Source organism: Neofelis nebulosa, chromosome 17 (assembly GCF_028018385.1).
Source record: "Neofelis nebulosa isolate mNeoNeb1 chromosome 17, mNeoNeb1.pri, whole genome shotgun sequence".
Taxonomy (NCBI): domain Eukaryota; kingdom Metazoa; phylum Chordata; class Mammalia; order Carnivora; family Felidae; genus Neofelis; species Neofelis nebulosa.
The window spans coordinates 18,011,145-18,031,712 of NC_080798.1; the positions used below are offsets into that span (position 1 = coordinate 18,011,145).

General features: G+C 45.9%; 2 long non-coding RNA genes across 2 annotated transcripts; both read right to left on the reverse strand.

Annotated features, from left to right (window-relative positions):
- Positions 1-80: 80 nt before the first annotated feature.
- On the reverse strand, positions 81-2,100 carry LOC131499509 (uncharacterized). Its single transcript, XR_009255920.1, has 2 exons — positions 1,801-2,100; positions 81-328 (listed from the first exon to the last, which is right to left on the reverse strand). It is a non-coding gene; the product is annotated as an uncharacterized LOC131499509 (long non-coding RNA).
- Positions 2,101-2,830: 730 nt separating this feature from the next.
- LOC131499510 (uncharacterized) lies at positions 2,831-4,786 on the reverse strand. Its single transcript, XR_009255921.1, has 2 exons — positions 4,367-4,786; positions 2,831-3,041 (listed from the first exon to the last, which is right to left on the reverse strand). It is a non-coding gene; the product is annotated as an uncharacterized LOC131499510 (long non-coding RNA).
- Between the last annotated feature and the right edge of the window lie 15,782 nt (positions 4,787-20,568).

Here is a 20,568-nt window from a genome sequence, read left to right on the forward strand (position 1 = left end):
TAGCCAGTGGGCCACTGTATGAAAACGCTATGTGAAAGCCTGAACACCACAATTGGGGATTAGAGTTTCATTTCACAGAATGACAGGGGGTGCTCAAGGTTTATTGATATCAGGGGCCCAGAGAGGAAGGGTCGGAGTATCAGTAAGTGTAATGTCAGCTACTGTAACAAAGAACTCCCTTGATTTCAGTGACTTCATACAATAGTTGATTTCTTGCCACAGGTGTCCTGCTTGGTTGGCATCTGTCCTCCATCTGGTGACTCACACAGCAGACTGGTTAATCTTGTGCCTCCATCATTTCCTGGGGCTCCAAATTATCTGCTTCCACCTGGCAAATGGGAGGAGAGAGGGTAAAGAAGTTTCACCAGCTTCTTAAAAAGCTTGGCCCAGAAGTGACCCTCTATAAACCTCCCTTCTGCCCGTATTTTATTGGAGAGAACTAATCACATAGCCACCCCAGATGCAAGGAGGGTTGAGAACATATCCCCAGGCTGGGCAGCTTCCTGCCATCGTAGTTATGCAGAGTGTATGGATGATAATGGACCCAACATCAACGACCACCAGATCCACAACCTCAGGGGGAAGCAGCAGGAAGAGGCTGTGGGATCTCCTATTCACTACACCGAATCCTGCTCCAGGGAGACGTCTCAGCCACACGCTGACCACCCACCCACCTACCCTGGTCCCGGCCTTTGGGGTGGGTGATCACAAATTTGACTCCTTTGAGGGCAAAGTGAATCTGGCTTGATTTGATAAATCTCTAGGTCAGTGCCGAAAGATGATAGTGAGTGTCCAACACTTTTTTCCCCCCAAGCATTTATTGAGCCCTCACTATGTGCCAGGCCCAGTGCTGGGAACGCACCTGTGAATCAGGCACAGTCCAGGCTTTGGAATTTTGTCTCCTCATAAGGCAGAAAGAGAACAGGTAGTATCTGGACCTGTGTTTGTCGCTGTGATATTCCATTATGAACAAGATTGGGGAGAAGGAAGGGACAAAGAAATCACCAGGTCTGCCTGCCTGTGTGTGATGGTGGGGTTGGGAGTGGAGGCTCAGTGAAGGGATGAGGGCAACATTTGAGGACGAAGTCACCTGGACCAGAAGGGGGTACATAGTTTTGAACATAATCCCTGTATTATCTGTGTGATCTATCTATCTATTATCTGCAGATATGTGTGCTAATCATTAACCTAATGATTCCAGCTCCTAACACAAACCACTGTTGATTCAAGTGCTAATCAGAAATCCGATCTCTGTGAACACAAACCTGTGCTGATTCATGTGCAAACTGTAAATCTATGCTGACTGTAAACTCTGTCCTGGAGCAGGGCTAAATCACAAACTTGGGCAGGAACACTAACCAACAATCACCAACTCAAAAAGATCCACATGCTAATAGCCATTTTGAGTTGATTCATGTGCTAATTAGTATCTTGGGATAATTTAACTGAATGATCAGAGGGTGTTGCAGTCTTGGGGAAGAGAAGTACTGACTCTGAAGCCTGACAGTCTAAGTTCAAATCCCAGGTCTGTTACAGACCAGTTGAATTGACTATGGGCAAATTATTCCCTTCTTTGGGCCTCAACTTCATTCTTCATTCATTCCTTCAAGAGGCGGGCTGGCTGATAGCACCTCATATGGCTGTTGGGAGGATTAAATAAGATAATTCATGTAAGAAGCTGGGAGCAGTGCCTGGCACAGATGTGTTTACTCTATAAGTACTAGCTGTAATAATGATAACGATAATATAGAGCCAACAGTTACTGTCCTGATTTCATTTAATCTTCATAGTGGCCCCTACCTCCAACTTCTTCACCACCACCACTCTTCCTTGGCCCATGTCTGGAAGCCTCACCATCTGGATGGGCTTCCCAGAGGTTCCCAGGGCAACCCCGAGTCCCCAAGTCCCGTCCCCGCTGCTGCTCCTCTCAGCACTATTCCCAGGTCGGGACACAACCCCTCAGTCGCCATTAGGGGGCAGCAACACACCGCTCAGCCGCTGCGCGCGCGGCGCATTGTGGGGCACGTAGTCTCGTGGGTGGTTTAAGCGGTGGTTCCAGCCAGGGAAGTAAACTGCATTTCCCAGAAGGCCACGCGACACCCTCTGCCTCACCTTGCTCAAATCTGGGGGGGTGAGACCTCACCCCCACCGAGAGCGCGCCTCCGGAGCGGCGCGGGGAATTGTGGGGTGGCGGAACGGAGGCCCGCGCCCCGTGGAGGAAATGCTGCGCCGGCGCGGGCGGTTGGTCTAGCCAGATGGACCTTAGCGGGTGGGTAGGGGCAGCAGCTGTTCAGTCCCGGGAGTCGCCGCCGCTTTAAAGCAACGGCGTGGGGGCGTGGGGTGCTGCGCAATCCCCTACTCAGGGAACTGCGAGACCAGACCCCCGCCGCTGTGTATGCTCTGGAGCCAGCTCAGCCGCCTGCGGCTCTCCTGAATCTCCCCTAACCCTTGCCGGCTCTCGAGACTGTTCATGGCGCTTCAGTCTTAAAAGAAAACAATCCCTTCCCCTTCTTTTCTCTCTTTTCCTTCACAGTTACCCCCTCTCCCTCCTTTAAAAAACAAACAAAATAAACAACAAAAACCCCACCCTATTATGGTAATGTTCAACCGTGCACGCGGGAAGAATGGGGTAATGACCCTCCAGGTACCCAGCACCTTTCTTCAGCAATTATCAACGTATGGCCAATTCCGTTTTATTTTTTCTGCCTCCCTCCCTGCAGAATTAGTGTAAAGCAAATCCCGGACAGCATATTTCATCCACAAATACTTTTATATGTATCTCTAAAACACAAGGTTCTTTCAAAAAAATAACACCTTTATCACACCTAAAAACAAATAATTTCTTAATTTTATTCAGTATCCAACCTGTCTCCAGATTTCCCTGATTGTCTTATAAATGTCTTAACTGTTGACTGGTTCAGATCAGAATCCAAACAGGATCTGTGCATTGCATTTTGTTGGTACCTCTCACAAAGGTACCTGTCTGATTTGGCTGGTTGCACTTGGTGTCCTTCGTTATGTTCTTCTGTCTCCTGTATGTCCTGCAAACAGATGTAGAGGCTGCGTCAGATTCAGGTGTTTTGTGTTTTGTTTTTTGATTTTTAAAAAATGTTTATTTGTTTTTAAGAGAGAGAGAGAGAGAGAGAGAGAGAGAGAGACAGAGCGTAATCAGGGGAGGGGGAGAGAGAGAGGGAGACACAGAATTCAAAGCAGACTCCAGGCTCTGAGCTGTAAGCACAGAGCCCGAAGCAGGGCTTGGACTCATGAACCGTGAGATCATGACCTGAGCCGAAGTTGGTTGCTAAACCGACTGAGTCACCCAGGCACCCCCAGATTCAGGTTTAATTTGGAGGTAAGTAGGCTTCATGGGTGATGTTGAGTTCTTCGATCAGGAGGCACATAATAATAATAATGTCTGGATGTTTCTTTGCGTGTGATATTAATATCCAATGTTGGGTTTGAGAGTTGTCAGCCTGACCCATCCATTATAAAAACACAGCCAAACTGTAAGAGGGAAGTGTCTACATGCTCTCCCCTTCATCTCTTTCCCTCTGTTTCACACACACACAAACCCCCAATAGTTTTGTGTTGCTAAAGCTCTTCCCTATTGCCAAACTCAAGAGTCACTTCTCTATCTTTAACTCAATGATCCTGCCATGATGGGCCTATCCTGTCCTGGCCAGTATTAGTAGGCACTAGCCACATAGTGGGCTAGCTAGTCCTAATTGAGATGTGCTCTAAGTATAAAATACATACTGGGATTTCAAAGATTTACTACAAAAAAAAAAAAAAAAAGAAAGAAAAAAAAAGAAAAAGAATGTAAAATGTCTTGAGAATTTTAAAGACATTGATAATGTATTGAAACTATAGTATTTGGGATATATTAATAATAAAATATATGATTGAAATATTTTATCAAAATACTTTCACTTTTCTTTTGAAATGTGGCTACTAGAGTTTTTTAAATAACACATGTTATTATATACATTATATTTCTATTAGAAATATATTTAGAAATAAATCTATTAGAAACATATTACATTATATTTCTATTAGCATTGTTTTCAACCTAGTGATTTTCAAAATGTGATCTTTGGGTCAGTAGCAGCAGCAACAGCGCATGATAACTTGTTACAATTGCAAATTCTCTGCTGCCCAGACCCACTGAACTGGAATCCCTGGGGATATAGGACCCAGCTGTCTGCATTTTAACAAGTCTTTCAGACCAATCCCGTCTGAAAACTCCCCTTCTGCTTTCTGTGATGCAGTACTCTCCCAAACCCACCCACTTCTCGCCCCTCCACTGTTAACACCCTGGTCTGAGCCCCATTCGGCACCAAATGGACCACCACAATTGCTAACAAACCTGCCTCTAATCTTGTGTCCTACTTGTAGTCCTCTCACCACGGCTTGAGGGGAGGGGCAAGGGGTGTCTTTCAAAACCATAAATCAGATCGTATTACTTCTCTGCGTAAAACCTTCCAATGGCTTCTCGTTGCACTTACTGTAAACTCCGGAGCTCCTTCCTGTGGCTGCTGCAGCCCTCCGTCACGTGACCTCTGCAGCCTCCTCAACCTCACATTGTCCTCCAACTTCCCTTTCACTCTTTCGGCCCCAGCCATCTCTTCTCGCTGTTCTCACACACTCCCAGCTCTTTCCTGGCTCGGGGCCTTTGTGATGGCCATCCCCTCTTCTGGGAATAGAGTTCTCCCAGATCTTTGTAGTGTAGGTCTAGCTCTCTTGTCCTTCAGGTCTCTCAGTTCAGATGCCCCATCTCAATGCTGTCCTTGTGTCACTCCAACTGAAGCCTGACTCCCCGACGCCCACATTCACATATCACCCACCTCTCCTTCTGCATGGCATGTTACACACATTGTTCTTCGTCTTCTTCATTTGTTTGTCTCCTCTACTAAATGTCGTAAGCATACAAGGGCAGGGATTCACCTCTCTTGCTTACCACTTTGTCCCCGGCTCCTACCTGCACATAGTAGGTCCTCAAGATAGGTCTGTTCACTGACCTAGGAAGTGCTCCTCCTCAGTCTCTCTTGTGGCTTCTACCTACTCTGAAGTCAGAGGACCATTGGCGTCCACAGTGTTTGAAAAATAGGAACACCCCGATGACCCTCCTGATTTCTGCCTTCTGCCTTGTTGGGATATCTGACAACTTGGAGCCCACTTTTATTTTTTTATGTTTATTTATATGTTTTATTTATTTATTTTGAGGGGGAGCAGAGGGAGAGGGAGAGAGAGAATCCCGAGTAGGCTCTGTGCTATCAGCACAGAGCCTGATGTGGGCCTCGATCTCATGAACTGTGAGATCATGACCTGAGCTGAGGTCAAGAGTTGGACACTTAACTGACTAAGCTACCTAGGCACCCCCGGAGGCCATTTTTCTCCTTGGGCACAGTAGGCTGGAGCTGCTAAACCTATGAAGGTTTAGCTGATGGAGATACAGATATTAGAAAAGAGAGACGTTAACACATGGAGGTGGTTATGCACCAGATGGAGGAGCTAAGGGGCCAAGTAGGAGCCAGTGAAGCAATCAGAAATTAGCAGCAGTGGGAAGCCACTGTCACTCCAGGCTGGAGGAACAAAGGAAGGAGTTACCATCATCAGACCCAGAGACAAAGTCACCTCATAGAAGCTGGAGACCCAGAAGGATTGTCTAGCTGGCTGGAGCTGTGGGGAGGCACAACCACAGGGAGAGGGAAGAATTGCCTTGGCCTGCTGCTCCCACTCGCTGGGCTCCTGCCACTGCTTCCTGTTGGCAGAACCCTAGGTAAATCCAGATAAAGGGAGAGGCTGGAAACTGTGGCCTGGGATGCAGGCAGAAAGGGGAGGATGAGGAACAGGTCTGGGGGCAAATACAGCCTAGAGCAGTACAGCACGGGGTCCCGGACAAACCAGGGTCCCCACCATGCCGTGGTGTCCCCACCTCACTGAGTCACATTATAGGTCTATAGGTAGGACTAGGGTTAGGCTGGAATTTGCGACCCCAGTGTTTCAGTTATCTTTTGCTGCATAACACGTTATCCAAAAACTAAGCAGCTTAAGTCAACCATTTTCTTTTTCCTCTGACTTTATGGATCAGTTATTCAAGAAGGGCTCAGCGGGGCTGTGCTTACGTGGTGTCCATCGTGTGGTTGAACTCAGATGTTGAGTGGGCTGGAGTCATTTGAAAACGCGACGGGCCTGGTGTCCCAGGTGGCTCACTCACATAGCTGGCAATGTTGCTGACCGTCAGATGAGAGGTCAGTGGGCTGCTGACCAGAGCAAATACACATGGCCACTCCAGCATGGCAATCTTACATGGTGGCTGGCTTCTCCCAGAGCATGTGTCGCAAAAGATCCAGAAAGAAACTGCTTAGCATTTTCTGACTCAGCTTCTGAAGTCACACAGCATCACTTCTCCTGCTGTCTGTTGGTTGAAGTAGTCACCAAGTAGTTTTTTTTTTAACTTGTTTTATTTCTTATTTTTTAAAATTGACATCCAAATTAGTTAGCATCTAGCGCAACAATGATTTCAGGAGGAGATTCCTTAGTGCCCCTTACCCACTTAGCCCATCCCCCCTCCCTCAACCCCTCCAGCAACGCTGTTTGTTCTCTGTATTTAAGAGACTCTTATGTTTTGTCCCCCTCCCTGTTTTTATATTATTTTTGCTTCCCTTCCCTTATGTTCCTCTGTTTTGTCTCTTAAAGTCCTCATAGGAGTGAAGTCGTATGATTTTTGTCTTTCTCTGACTAATTTTGCTTAGCACAATACCCTCCAGTTCCATCCACGTAGTTGCAAATGGCAAGATTTCCTTCTTTTTGATTGCCGAATAATCCTCCATTGTGTATATATATATATATATATATATATATATATACCACACCTTCTTTATCCATTCATCCATCGATGGACATTTGGGCTCTTTCCATACTTTGGCTATTGTCGACAGTGCTGCCATAAACATGGGGGTGCACGTGTCCCTTCGAAACAGCACACCTGTATCCCTGGATAAATACCTAGTAGTGCAATTGCTGGGCCATAGGGTAGTTCTATTTTTAGTTTTTTGAGGAACCTCCATACTGTTTTCCAGAATGGCTGCGCCAGCTTGCATTCCCACAAGTGGTTTCTTACCTATGTGCCTTTGTACATGCTCTTCCACTGACTGTGTTCTACTCACTCTTAAGACACAGGTCTGTAGTTACCTTTATTGGAAGCCTTCCCTGGAAGCCTTCCTGAGCATGTACTGTCTCAGGTTGGGAGAGGCACCTGCCTCAGGGCCCAGTAACGGCCTGGGCCCATACATTCACTGCATTTTAGGAGAGTGCGTCTGTGGGGCCCACCATTGCATCTGTTTCTTGCCTGACCCTTGCGAAAGGTCAGTAAGGAGCCATTTACTGGATTGTGGAAGTCAGTTATACTGAGATTCCCAAAGAACTATACCTCACTGCTCACGCTCTCCCGCAGTCCTCTCCCTTGCCTCTGCCTTGGACACGTGACTTGTTTTAACCAACAGAATGTAACAGAAGTCACCCTCTGCCAGTTCTGGCCTCAGTCTTGAGCTTGGCAGCTTTTGCTTTCGTGTACTCAGGAACGCTGAGCTCCCTGTCGGGGAGACCACATGGCAAGGCCACACAGAGTGATTACGTGGAAAAGCCACATGGAGAACTGAGGAAGCCAGATAGCGAGAATTGATAGCCCCGAATCTGTGACCTCTGTTCTAGCTGTCCCTCGGCCGTTTGAGCTTTTCTTGGAACACCAGAAACATGAATAAAGAAGCCTTCTTGGATGCTGTAGCCTCAGCTGACATCATGTGGAGCAGAGACAAACCATCTCTGTTGGGTCCAATTCAAATTCTTAAAACACAGGGCAGTGAGCAAATAATAACATAGTTGCTGTTTAAGCCGCTAGTTTTGGGAATTTGTTATGCAGCAAGAGCTACCTGATATAGGCTGAGCGAACTATTTCCTATTTGCTGTGGGCCTTATGGAGTAAAGGGGCAGGATGTTATTCCCAACATAAATAAACTCACTGCCCAGATTAAGGCTGGCATATTGTATGCATTCATTCATTCCCTCATTCTTTCATTCATTCATTCCCTCATTTATTCTTTCACCAGACATTCACTGAGATACTCAACTGCTGTGCACCAGGTTCTGTTCTAGGTCCTGTAGATACATGAGAGATAAAGCAGACAAAATCACAGACTTCACCTAACTTAAAATGTGATTTCCACGAACTAGCAATCATGCTGGGTATCTTACCGGAATGGCTGGCCAAAGACAGAATAAAGAAAGCAAGAATGTATTATAGAACAGAACTATAATGTCATACCAATTGGATTTATATTCCAGCCATTTGGGGGAAGATATCAATTTGGAGCCTCATCTTACATGACAAATAAAAATAAATTCCAGATGGACTAGAGTAAAATATGGGAAGAAAATTACACAATAAAAGTCTTGAAGATGAAATAAATATTTAATACTCTGGGTTGGAAAAGACTACCTGAACTTCAAAATGGGAGAACAAATCACCAAGGAAAAGACTGATGGATTTGACTGTTTAAAGAATTGAATATTCCATGTGTCCAAAAAGGGCATGACTAAAATTGAGGTTATGCAAATACTGGAGAAAAATATTCGCGACAGGCAAAACTGACAAATGGTTAACATATTGTAATGAAGATATTAATATATCAATGTGGAATTAACATGAAAATCCAATATCCAAAAGATGGGCAAATAAGAGGAAAAGACAATTCACAGAAGAAATACAAATAGAAAAAAAGTAATGTTCAAATAATTGCCACTTGAAATACTGAAACACATCCCTTTGCCTGTCAAATCAGGAAAGATGTTTGAAATGTGGTTCCCTATAGCTGAGGAGAGTTCAGGTAAATGTGAGATTTCATTCACCATGGTTGGGATGGGAATGGGAATGACCCTTCTGGAGAAGGATTGGACAGCCTGAGTTCAAAGCCTAAAAATGTGTGTATCTGTTAATTCACCATTTATACGTCTAGGAATTTAGCCTCTGAAAGAATCCAGCAAGTGGGAAAAGATTTCACTAAAGAGATTTTCATGGCACCATTTTCTAATAATAACAGAAAAAACAGACCAAAACCAAAAACAAATTGGAAATAATCCCGTCTCCCGCTAACATTTGACAAAGACCCATGGGATGTCATTTGAAGGTAAAGGGATTCCTTGCGAAAAGAAACGTGGGAAACGCTGGCTTGAATAAAGTTAGATGAGCTGCTTTGTTGGAATTTTTATCAGCATGCTGAAGTCCATGATAACTGTATGGGGAAAGGGTGGGGGGACCTCCTAGGCATTTCCACCCCCCCACCCCCGCCCCCCGCCGGATTTATTTGGTCAGGCAGCCTGAATCAGTTGGCTATTGCTGGCAACTGTCCTGCTATTCCTTGCTCCTCATTCTGTTGACCATGTCAGTTCCCAACACCTACTCAGATTCAAGGGCAGGGAAATAGACTCCACCCTTTGATGGGAGTTGCCTTGAAGTCAGATGGTGAAAGGCAGGGAGACAGAGAGGGTTGAAAAATTGGAGCCATTTTTTGCAGTCTTCCAGAATCTTTGCTTCATGGAACATATTAGGTAAGGCAAATTACTAGCTTTTTAAAAAATGTTTTTAAAGTTTATTTTAAAAAAGATTTTTTAAGGTTTATTCATTTTTCAGAGACAGAGAGACAGAATGTGAGTGGGGGAGGGGCAGAGAGAGAGGGAGTCACAGAATCTGAAACAGGCTCCAGGCTCTGAGCTGTCAGCACAGAGCCTGACAAGGGGCCTGAACTCAGGTTGGACAGGGAGATCATGACCTGAGCTGAAGTCAGACACTTAACTGACCGAGCCACCCAGGCACCCCACAAGCTCTTGTTAACCAAAGAAGCCCAAATTTCAGTGGCTTGATACAATCTATCTTTCCTTCACACCATAGCGTAAATGCAATCAGTAGGGGGTCTCTGCCCCTGAGTCACCCTGGGACTGAAGCTCCTCCCATCTGGCAGCTCTGGGCTCCTTTAGTCGGCCTGCCCCTGCCCCCAGTCCTCTCTACCGGTGGGTGTTGAAAGAGGTGAGGGCCACAAGTGGGAGGTTTTCAGGGTCACACCTGGAGGTCCATCACAACACATTTGCTGGTGTTATTGCCTCACATACCTGATTACAAGGGACGATGGGAAATGTGGTCCAGCTGTATGCAAAGAAGCAGAGGGAAGCAGTTTTAGTGACAAATTAGCCAGTCTCTGCCACAGATTTTGGAACATGCTAGCTATCTCTGAAAATAGAAACGTCATAGTTATTATTTTTCTTATTTATTGCCTTTCTCCCTCCACTAGGAGCCAAGCTCTAGGAGGGCAGTTTTGTTCACTATTACATACCTATCACCCATCCAGGGGCCTGGGCAAATAGGTGTTAAATAAATGAATACATGCACGAGTTAATAAAAATTCAATAACTTCAGAAGATATAATATTACAAACCCATTAAGACTTATATTTCTTTTTTTTTTTAATGTTTATTTATTTATTTTGAGGTGGGGCGAGGGGCAGAGAGAAGAGAGAAAGAATTCCAATCAGGCTCTTCGAGATCATGACCTGAGCCAAAATCAAGAGTCAGGGGCTTAACTGACTGAGCCACCCAGGCACCCATAGACTGATATTTCTAAGGGGATTTTAGGAACATGAGAAATTGCTCATGTGTAATGAACACTTAGATAGGATATAGGTTAGGTAGGATATGAACCCTGTAATAGAATTCAATATAACAGTGGCTTAAACAAAGTAGAACTTTATTTCTCTTTCACCAATAGATGAAGTATAAATAGTCCAGGGTTTCATTGTGATGGTATGGAGGTTTCATGGCATCAGAGATCTAGGCTGTCTAACCGATGGTCCTACCATTCCTAGGGGAGTGCCCTGGCCTGCGTGGTCCAAGATGGCTCCCACCACATTCACATTCCAGGCAGTGAGAAGGAGAAAAGGGAAATGGAGACTCACCTCCCAGCTCTTTCCTAGCGTAGGTGAACCGAGAAATGAAATATATTTACATTTTTTTTAACTTTTATTTATTTTTGAGAGACAGAGAGAACCAGGCCATGAATGTGGGAGGAGCAGAGAGAGAGAGAGATACAGAATCTGAAGCAGGCTCCAGGCTCCTAGCTGTCGGCACAGAGCCCGACGTGGGGCTCAGACCCATGAACTGTGAGATCATGACCTGAGCTAAAGTTGGACGCTCAACTGACTGAGCCACCCAGGCGCCCCAAGAAATGAAATATATTTTTTAAATTTATTTTTATTTTGAGGAGTGCCTGGGTGGCTCAGTCAGTTGAGCGTCCAACTTTGGCTCAGGTCTCCAATTTAGTGAGTTCGACCCCCACATCGGGTTCGTTGCTGTCAGCGCTGAAGCCATCCATGCAGGGCCCACTTCCACTTCCAATCCCCTGTCCCCCTCTCTCTCTGCCCCTCCCCCGCTCTCTCTCTCTCTGTCTCAAAAATAAATAAACATTTAACATTTTTATTTTTATTTGTTGAAGAAACCAAGAGTCAGACACTTAACCAACTGAGTCATCCAGGCACCTTGAAATCTTAAAAAAGAAAAAAAAGTTTATTTATTTATTTTGAGCAAGAGAAAGTGCGAACAGGGGAGGGACAGAGAAGGAAGGAGAGAAAGAATCCCAAGCAGGTTCCATGCTGTAAGCAAAGAGCCTGATGTGGGGCTCAATCTCACAAACCATGAGATCATGACCTGAGCTGAAATCAAGAGTCAGACACTTAACTGACTGAGCCACCCAGGCAGCCCCGAGAAATGAAATCTTAGCTTTGGTGTCTAATTTATGTTGCCTTCTGTACTGTGAGGGTCATCTTCTGGGTTACTTTCCAGAGCAAAGAGCAGATGTATAACAATAAGGTCAGGTCACAGATGAGCAGTCGAAGGGAATATAGCTGCTTATTTCCAGGTAATACAAATTCTTTGCAAAAATTGGCAGGATGATAAGTCAGACATCTGAAGTGTTTGCATGTATGTTGTCATTTTTGTTGATCCTGCCTATTCTTGTTCATGATATCTTAGATTTGTAGGAAGAGGGACATAAAAAAATTTTTTTTAATGTTTTTATTTATTTTTGAGGGAGACACAGAGAGACAGAGCACGAGTGGGGGAGGGGCTGAGAGAGAGGGAGACACAGAATCCAAGCAGGCCCCAGGCTCTAAGCTGTCAGCACAGAGCCCAACTTGGGGCTCGAACTCATGAACTATGAGATCATGACCTAAACCAAAGTTGGATGCTTAACCGACTGAGCCACCCAGGCACCCCCAACCCCCAAAAATTTTTTTAAAAAAGATTTGTAGGAAGAATCTGAAGACCTAATATGGCTGTGTGTTACTCCAGAGGGGACATTCATCCAGGACAAGACCCACGTTTACCTGACTTAGGGGCTACAAGGATAAGCTGTTAGTTCACATGAAGGCTAGGTGATTTCTGGCTCACTCTTACCTTGAGTGTGACAAGCCTTCAGATCCCAGTTGAAAATGAAGAGTGATGTTCACACTCTCCAGTCTGGGTGGACCTGGGCCTCTACTTTTTTCTCTCTAGTCCCTAACTGTCTTCTGGATTGGACCATGTCTTCAGAACATAGTGAAGACATTTGTTCTGAAGACATTTGAGTTCTGGGCTCCCTTTTTGTTTTATTTTGGATATTGGATGCTATTTCCTTACCCTCTTACTAGTGCTTTGCTGCTTTTAGTAACTTTTCCTATATATTTCAAACTGCATTTTTAGTTTTGAGAAAGAGAGGGAGGGAGAGAGAGAGAGAGAGAACGAGTTGGGGAGGGGCAGAGAGAGAGGACAGAGAATCCGAAGCAGGCTCCATGCCATCAGCGCAGAGCCCGATGTAGGGCTCAAACTCACGAACTGTGAGATCATGACCTGAGCCGAAATCAAGAGCCAGATACTCAACCAACCGAGCCACCCAGGCACCCCTCAACCTGTATTTTTTAGAATATTTATTTATTTTTGACACAGAGAGAGAGAGAGAGAGAGAGAGAGAGAGAGAGACAGACCATGAGGAGGGGAGGGGCAGAGAGAGAGGGAGACACAAAATCTAAAGCAGGCTCCAGGCTCTCAGCTGTCAGCACAGAGCCCGACGCGGGGCTCGAACTCACAGACCGCGAGATCATGACCCCAGCCGGAGTCAGACACTCAAACGACTGAGCCACCCAGGCGCCTCCCTCAACCTATATTTTTATTTGTTCTTCAGGGGAGGGTGCTTTCTGATTTCTTAGAACACCAATATTGACAGCAGAAGTCCTGTATTTTTTTTCCTCCAAAAAATTGCCTTTGTTGCGTTTTCTGAAATTAAAATATTTTTATTTATTTATGATTATATAAGTTAAAAATACTCTCTGTAAAAAAACAAATGTAAAGGGTGCCTTAAATTTTTTTTAAAATTTTTTAATGTTTATTTATTTTTGAGACAGAGAGAGACAGAGCATGAACAGGGGAAGGGCAGAGAGAGAGGGAGACACAGAATCTGAAACAGGCTCCAGGCTCTGAGCTGTCAGCACAGAGCCTGACGCAGGGTTCGAACTCACGGACCGTGAGATCATGACCTGAGCCGAAGTTGGACGCTTAACCGACCGAGCCACCCAGGCGCCCCAAGGGTGCCTTAAATTTTAAGCCCTGCATGGGGCTTAAAATTGTAGATTTCTAATTCATTTCTAATGACTGCATTTATGATATGGATGAACCAAACTGATAAATCTATGGAGCATTGCTTTAATTATATTTTAAAGGCCTTCCTTTCACAAACATATAAAGCCAGCTGTTGTGGCCTAGGATGTCTGTTCACTGACAATGTCGGGGCCACATTCCTGCGAAGAGGGAGAATAGAGAAAGGGAGGACACACTTTTGCCTTTAGGGACACAACCTGGAAGTTGTTTCTTCCCGCATTCCATTGACCAGAAGACAGTTCCAGGGCCTCATCTGGCTCCAAAGAGGCTGAGAAACACAGTCTTGGCTAGGGGACCAGATGTCCAATTACCAATTACATTTTAATAGAAGAAGGGAAGAAAACAATATTTGCTGATTGCTGGCATGGTGCTTCACTCGCCTTGCAAGTCAGTCCTTGCTAGCACTTTCCCACAAGCCAAAGCGGGAAACATCTGTTTAGTTGTCAACACTGAGACTGGTAGGAAATAAAGACATCATGAAATCGCTTTACCAGTTTCTTTGGTGCTTCCAATTTTCATCTTTTTAAAACAATTTTTTATTCAGGTAGAATTTACGTAGAGTAAAATACATCCTTTTTAGTGTATTGTTCTATGAACTTCGACAAACGCATGCAACCATGAAATCATCACAAGAAAAATAGAGAATTCTATTGTCCTCCCCTCCCCAATTTCCCTCACTCCCCTTTGTGGTCAACCACTGCCTCCACTTCCAGCCCCTGGCAGGCACCGATCCGATTTCTGTCCCTCCAGGCTGCCTTTTCCAGAGTGTTCTATGGCTAGAATTGTGTATGGAGACTTTTGAGTCCGGCATCTTTCCCATAGCATGATGTACTTCAGATTTGTTTGTGCTCTTGTGGGTTTATCAGTAGTTCATTCCTTTTTCTTGCCGAGTAGTATTCCATTGTGTGGATGTACCAGGATTCATTCATCCGCTGAAGAAAACATGGCTTGTTTTTAGTTTGGGGCAATTATAAATAAAGCCACTGTTTATATGGCATACTGGTGTTTGTGTGAACTTAAGTTTTGACTTCTCTTGAGTAAATATCTAGGAATAGGATTGTTGGGTCATGTGACAAGCATGTGTTTAACTTTATAAGAAACTGCCACTTTTCCCAAGTGGCTGAACCATTTTGCGTTCCCACCAGCAATGTGTAGGAGGGTTCCCGTTGTTAGGCATCTTCGGCGGCTCTAGGAATTGTCCGAAGTGCTGCTGTTTGCCATTCTTTTTTATTTTATTTTATTATTTTATTTTTTAAATGTTTATTTTTGAGACAGAGAGAGACAGAGCATGAACGGGGGAGGGTCAGAGAGAGAGGGAGACACAGAATCTGAAACAGTCTCCAGGCTCTGAGCGGTCAGCACAGAGCCCGACGCGGGGCTCGAACTCACGGACCGCGAGATCGTGACCTGAGCCGAAGTCGGCCGCTTAACCGACTGAGCCACCCAGGCGCCCCTGCTGTTTGCCATTCTAATAGATGTGCAGTGGTATATCATTGTGATTTTCCATTTTATTTTGACTAACGAATCAAACTCTCATCTTGCCGGGGAAGGGGAAGGCAGGCCCTACGGATTGGTGCCTTTGGTGTTGTGGACATCTCTCGTGCTTTCTATTCAGATGTCTGGAGTCTTTTGAACATGTTCTCTACATTTTGGGAATGTCCTACCCTATGAATTCAGCTTCCCCAGTCCAGAAGTCAGAAATTCCCAGCCTTCCCTGCAGCTGTGTGCAGGCATGTGTCCTGCACTTTGCCAATCGAACGCACCCACGTTTTCAAGAAATTTTTAATTTGGAGAATTTTGAAATGAAGGAAGACAAAAGAGTGTGAGGAATCCTGAACCATCTCTCTAACCCCGACAACCGTTCACATAGGGCCGATCCTTTCCCCCTCATTCTCCTCCTCTGTGTGGTCATGCAGCATATTTTGTCGGTAAATGTTTTGGTATTTGCATCAGGATTTTATCTGAAAGAGTGAAGAGAAAAAGGAAGCAACCTGTAAAATCGATTCCGATGTGAATAGCGGCGGAAGTCTTAGCAGAAACTCCTGGGTGGCATTCGGATTTGTGTAGCCCAGGGACAGATCTGTGGCACTCCCAGAGATTCAGTGGTCTCCCTAACATCCTTGAACACACCCACTTTGCTGTTTAAACGAGTTAGTGGCATCTACCATATGCAATGAAGAATTGTGACTGCTATATCTGGGTCAGGTGTCACCTTGGTTTAATGACCAGAGCCAGGACCTGAGCATAGGTAGCTCCAACTTGCAGAAAGAGGCCTTGAGAAGACAGTCACAGTGCAGGAAGTTGTAAGCCAGGTAGTGTGCCTGGAAGTGGCGAATACTGAGGGAGTATGGGGGAGGAGCCAAGGGCATTCCCCACATGCTGCTTAAGGACCAGTCCTCCTTGCTTTGGGAAATGCAGGGAATACATGCTGAGCCAAGCTGAGTCCTCTCCCAGGATTCTTTTATTTTCTTTTAATTTTTTAAGTGTTTATTTATCTTTGAAAGAGAGAGACAGAGCACGAGTGGGGGAGGGACAGAGAGAGAGGGAGACACAGAATCCAAAGCAGGCCTCAGGCTCCAAGCTGTCAGCACAGAGCCTGACGCAGGACTTGAACCCATGAACTGCCAGATCGTGATCTGAGCTGAAGTCAGAAGCTTAACTGACTGAGCCGCCCAGGCGCCTCCCCCAGGATTTCCTTTCCTTTCCTTTCCTTTCCTTTCCTTTCCTTTCCTTTCCTTTCCTTTCCTTTCCTTTCCTTTCCTTTCCTCTCCTCTCCTCTCCTCTCCTCTCCTCTCCTCTCCTCTCCTCTCCTCTCCTCTCTTAAATCATGGGCTCAGCAAGAGTGAGCTATTGATGACAGAAACTGTACAGTTCCATAAGAAACAGAGAGGGCTGAACAAAGCTGGCCCAGAGAGAAGCGGAAGCAAGCTATGGAGAATCTTGGAGTCATTCTGGATCTGTCCAGCGTTCCATCATCCCTTCTCCTCTGATGTTTAGGTTGCTTAGTTTTCCCCTTAGAGCACTTGTGTATTAACCTCCACATCTTCACAATCTTCACCCTCCAGCCTCAACTAGTTCAAGTTGGGCTTTTGAAACTGTATTCGGTGGAGTATAGATTTGGTTGTAGTAATAAAGTCCCCAAAATAACAGTGCTGTTTCCATTGTCTATTGTTTTCTAACAGACCATCTAAAAACATAGGGATTTAAAACAACAATGATTTATTATTTCTCATGATTCTTTCAGCTGACTGAGTGGCTCTTCTGCTCCACATGGTATTGCCTGGGGTCACTCAGGTGGCTGCATTTGGCTAGTGACTGGCATGGCAAGAAAGATCCAGATTACTTCTTTCACCTTCCTGGGGCCTTGGCACTTACTATTGACTGGGGTGCCTTGATTCTTCTCCTAGTGGCCTTTCTTTCCACACATGGTGTCTCACCTCCAAGGCCTCTTTGTGTGTCCTCACTCTCTGGGAAGGGAGCTTGGACTTCCTTACAGCATGGCAGCTGGATTCCAAGAACGCAAAACCAGAAGCTATAAGGATTCTTAAGGTCTACCTTCGGAACTGACACAGCATCCCTTCCACCACGTTCTTTGTCAATGCAAGTTGCAAGGTCAGCTCAGATTCAAGGGCAGGGAAAATGGGACTCTACCTTTTGGTATGGGGGATGGCGTGTGCATATTGGGAGGAAGAAATTCTTGGTGACCATCTTTGGAGACTACCTACCACAAGTGTCTTGAACAAGGTAGAAATTTCTCCCTTATGTAAGAGTCCGGGGTTGGCGTTGCTCTTCCAAGGTGATGAGCACTGAGGATTCTTCTGTCTTCTTACTCTTTCATTTTTGTCATGTTGTCCTCATCCACTTGTTCCAAGTTTCCCACATTCCAATTCCAGCAAATGAGAAAGTCAAGGAGAAGCATAGAGTGCATTCCTCCACAAAGGCTCTGCCTTTTAAATCGCCACTTTACTTCCCATGCTACCCGTTGGCCAGAATAAAGTTATATGGCCACTCTAAATACGAAGGAGGCCAGGAAATACAGTTTTTAGTTGAGTGGGCAGATGCCTTGCTAAAAATTTTGTGGAAGAAGGAGCAGGAGGATATCGGGGGAACCCTAGCATTCTTATCTGCCAAGTGATTAATTCAAGAAGAAACAGGGGGCATGTCTGGGATACCATTAGAGCGTGATGCAAACATGAGGAGCCACGTTTAATCCAACCTGTTCCTGGTGGCCATTTAGTCCAATATTGAAAGAATATTTTCTGGGGAGCCTGGGTGGCTTAGTCGGTTAAGCATCCGACTCTTGATTTCAGCTCAGGTCATGATCTCACAGGTTTGCGAGATCAAGCTCTGCATAAATAAATAAACTTTATTTATTTAAATAAATGAAATAAACTTTTAAAAAAAATCCTGGGCATCTACTTTATGTGCTGAGAATACAACGGTGAGCACGGCAGAAAGGTTCCTGTTCTCATGGAATTTCTATTCTAGAGGAAGTGGCAGACAGTAAAATGGGAACACATAAATCAGAGAATTTCAGGTATGATAAATACAGGAAGAAAATGAAATTGATGGTGGTGGGTGACTTGATCGGGAGAGGTCTCTGGGAGGGTGTAACATTTGAGCTGAGAGCTGAAAGACCAGAAGTGGCCAGTTCTACATGGACTTTGGGAAAACCATCATAGGCAGAGGGAACAGCAGGTACAAAGGCCCTGAGGTGAGAGTGCACTTGACTTATACAAGAAACAAGAAGGCCAGGGTAGCTGGAGTCGCGGAAGGGAGGAAAAGAGGGGGAGAAAGGGAGGACAGAAAGATAGGCAGGTCTCGATGTAAATATATGCGTTTATTTCTCCTGGGTAAACGCCTGCTTCTGTGGAATTGCTGGATCTCCGCGTAGGTGAATATTTACCTTTATAAGGTTTCTATTTTTTCATTTCCAGCAGCAGTGTGAGATTTCCAGTTGCTCCACATCTCTGCTGACACTTGAGAGGGTCAGTCTTTTTATTTTGTTTATTTTTTAATTAAAAAAATTTTTTTTTACATTTTATTTATTTTTGATAGAGAGAGACAGAGCACAAGTGGGGGAGGGGCAGAGAGAGACGGAGACACAGAATCTGAAGCAGGCTCCAGGTTCCAAGCTGTCAGCACAGAGCCTGACGTGGGGCTCGAACTCACAGACCGCAAGATCATGACCTGAGCCGAAGTTGGACGCTTAACCGACTGAGCCACCCAGGCGCCCCAAGGGTCAGTCTTTTTAATTTTAGTCATTTCAGCGGATGTGTAGTGGTATTTCATTGTGGTTTTAATTCGTGTTTCCCTAATGACTAATGATGTTGGACGCTTTTTCACAGGCTTATGGGCCATTCACATCCCTTCTTCCGTGACATTATCTGTTCTAATATTTGGCCATTTACAAAACTGGTTCTCTGCCTTTTCAAAAAAGCTTCCTCCGGGGCGCCTGAGTGGCTCAGTTGGTTGGGTGTCTGACTTGGGCTCAGGTCATGATCTCACGGTTCGTGAGTTTGAGCCCCGTGTCCAGCTCTCGGCTGACAGCTCAGAGCCCGGAGCTTGCTTCGGATTCTGTGTCTCCCTCTGTCTGCCCCTCCGCTGCTTGCACTCTGTCTCTTGCATTGCCTCAAAAATAAATAAACATTAAAAAAAATTTTTTTTACAAGTTTCCTCTGGTTGTTATGGGGAGGATGGGCTGTAGGGGGAAAAGTGGAAGCAAGGAGAGCGAGGAGGGGTTGTATCTGCCACAGAAGCAAGCTTGTTACAGGCTAGACACATTGCCTGCTTTCTGGCAAAGTCAGTCTGGGCCTTGCCCAACTCTTGGGCTTCTGCCAGGAGACATTGAGACATTTTACAGATCTCAAGGGAGGGCGAAACAGCCCCACTTCCTGGAGTCTGGCACCCTGTGAGGGTGGCTCGCAGTCAGCTGGGTGTCCCCCATCACAGCCTTCTTTCACTCAATGGTTCGCCCACCCATGAGAGCCCAGCCCAACCAGCCCCGGCCAGCATTCTGCGGTCCGTACCGGTGCGATCATACGAGATGCTAAAATATTGAAATACTTCACTTCTGGTTGGTAAAGAGCCTCTACCCCACCTCCCACAAATATCTGCCACTAACTCAGTCAGTTCCCTTGGGAGAGCTCCGACTTCCCCACATCTCAGCAGTGGAAAGGGGAGGCTCTGGGACTCGGACCCAGCACCAGCCCAAGGGCCGCAGCTGCTTGATTGGATGGTGCGTGAGCGCGCTGTCAGACTGGATTCCAGGGCCGGCTCAGGCCTGGCTGGAGCCGGGAGGACCGGATTGCGGGGCTGAGTTTGAGGGGTTGAGGGAGGACTTTCATCAAGAGGAGCCCAGAACTGGAGACTTGAAGTACTGATAAGGATAACTGTAATGATGAGGATAGTGATGAATATTCACTGAGCACATACAGGGTGCCACGCGGGCATTATTCCGGGAGACGTCACAAAATCCTCTCAATATTTTGGACTGTAGCGGCAGCCTGGCCCCTGCTTTGGTCCCTGCCCCCTGCAGTGTGCTCCCCCTGCCCAGCCAGAGGGAGCCCACAAACGCCTGATTCAAGACCCTCCAGGCTGAGAGCTTCCTGTGGTCGCTGACTGAGACCACGGCTCGCTCAGCTTCAGCCACCTTGAGGCCTAGGGTGCTGCTGGAAGGGCCTCCACAGCTCGCCTCTTCTCTCCGTGCTCACTCCAGACCTGGCGGTGGTAGGGGTGGGGGTGTTGGAGACTTGGCCAGGCCTGGGCGATGGAGGCTGTTAGCAGCCAGCGCTCCCTCGGACTGGGCCCTGACCCTCCTCTGGCTTCCAAATC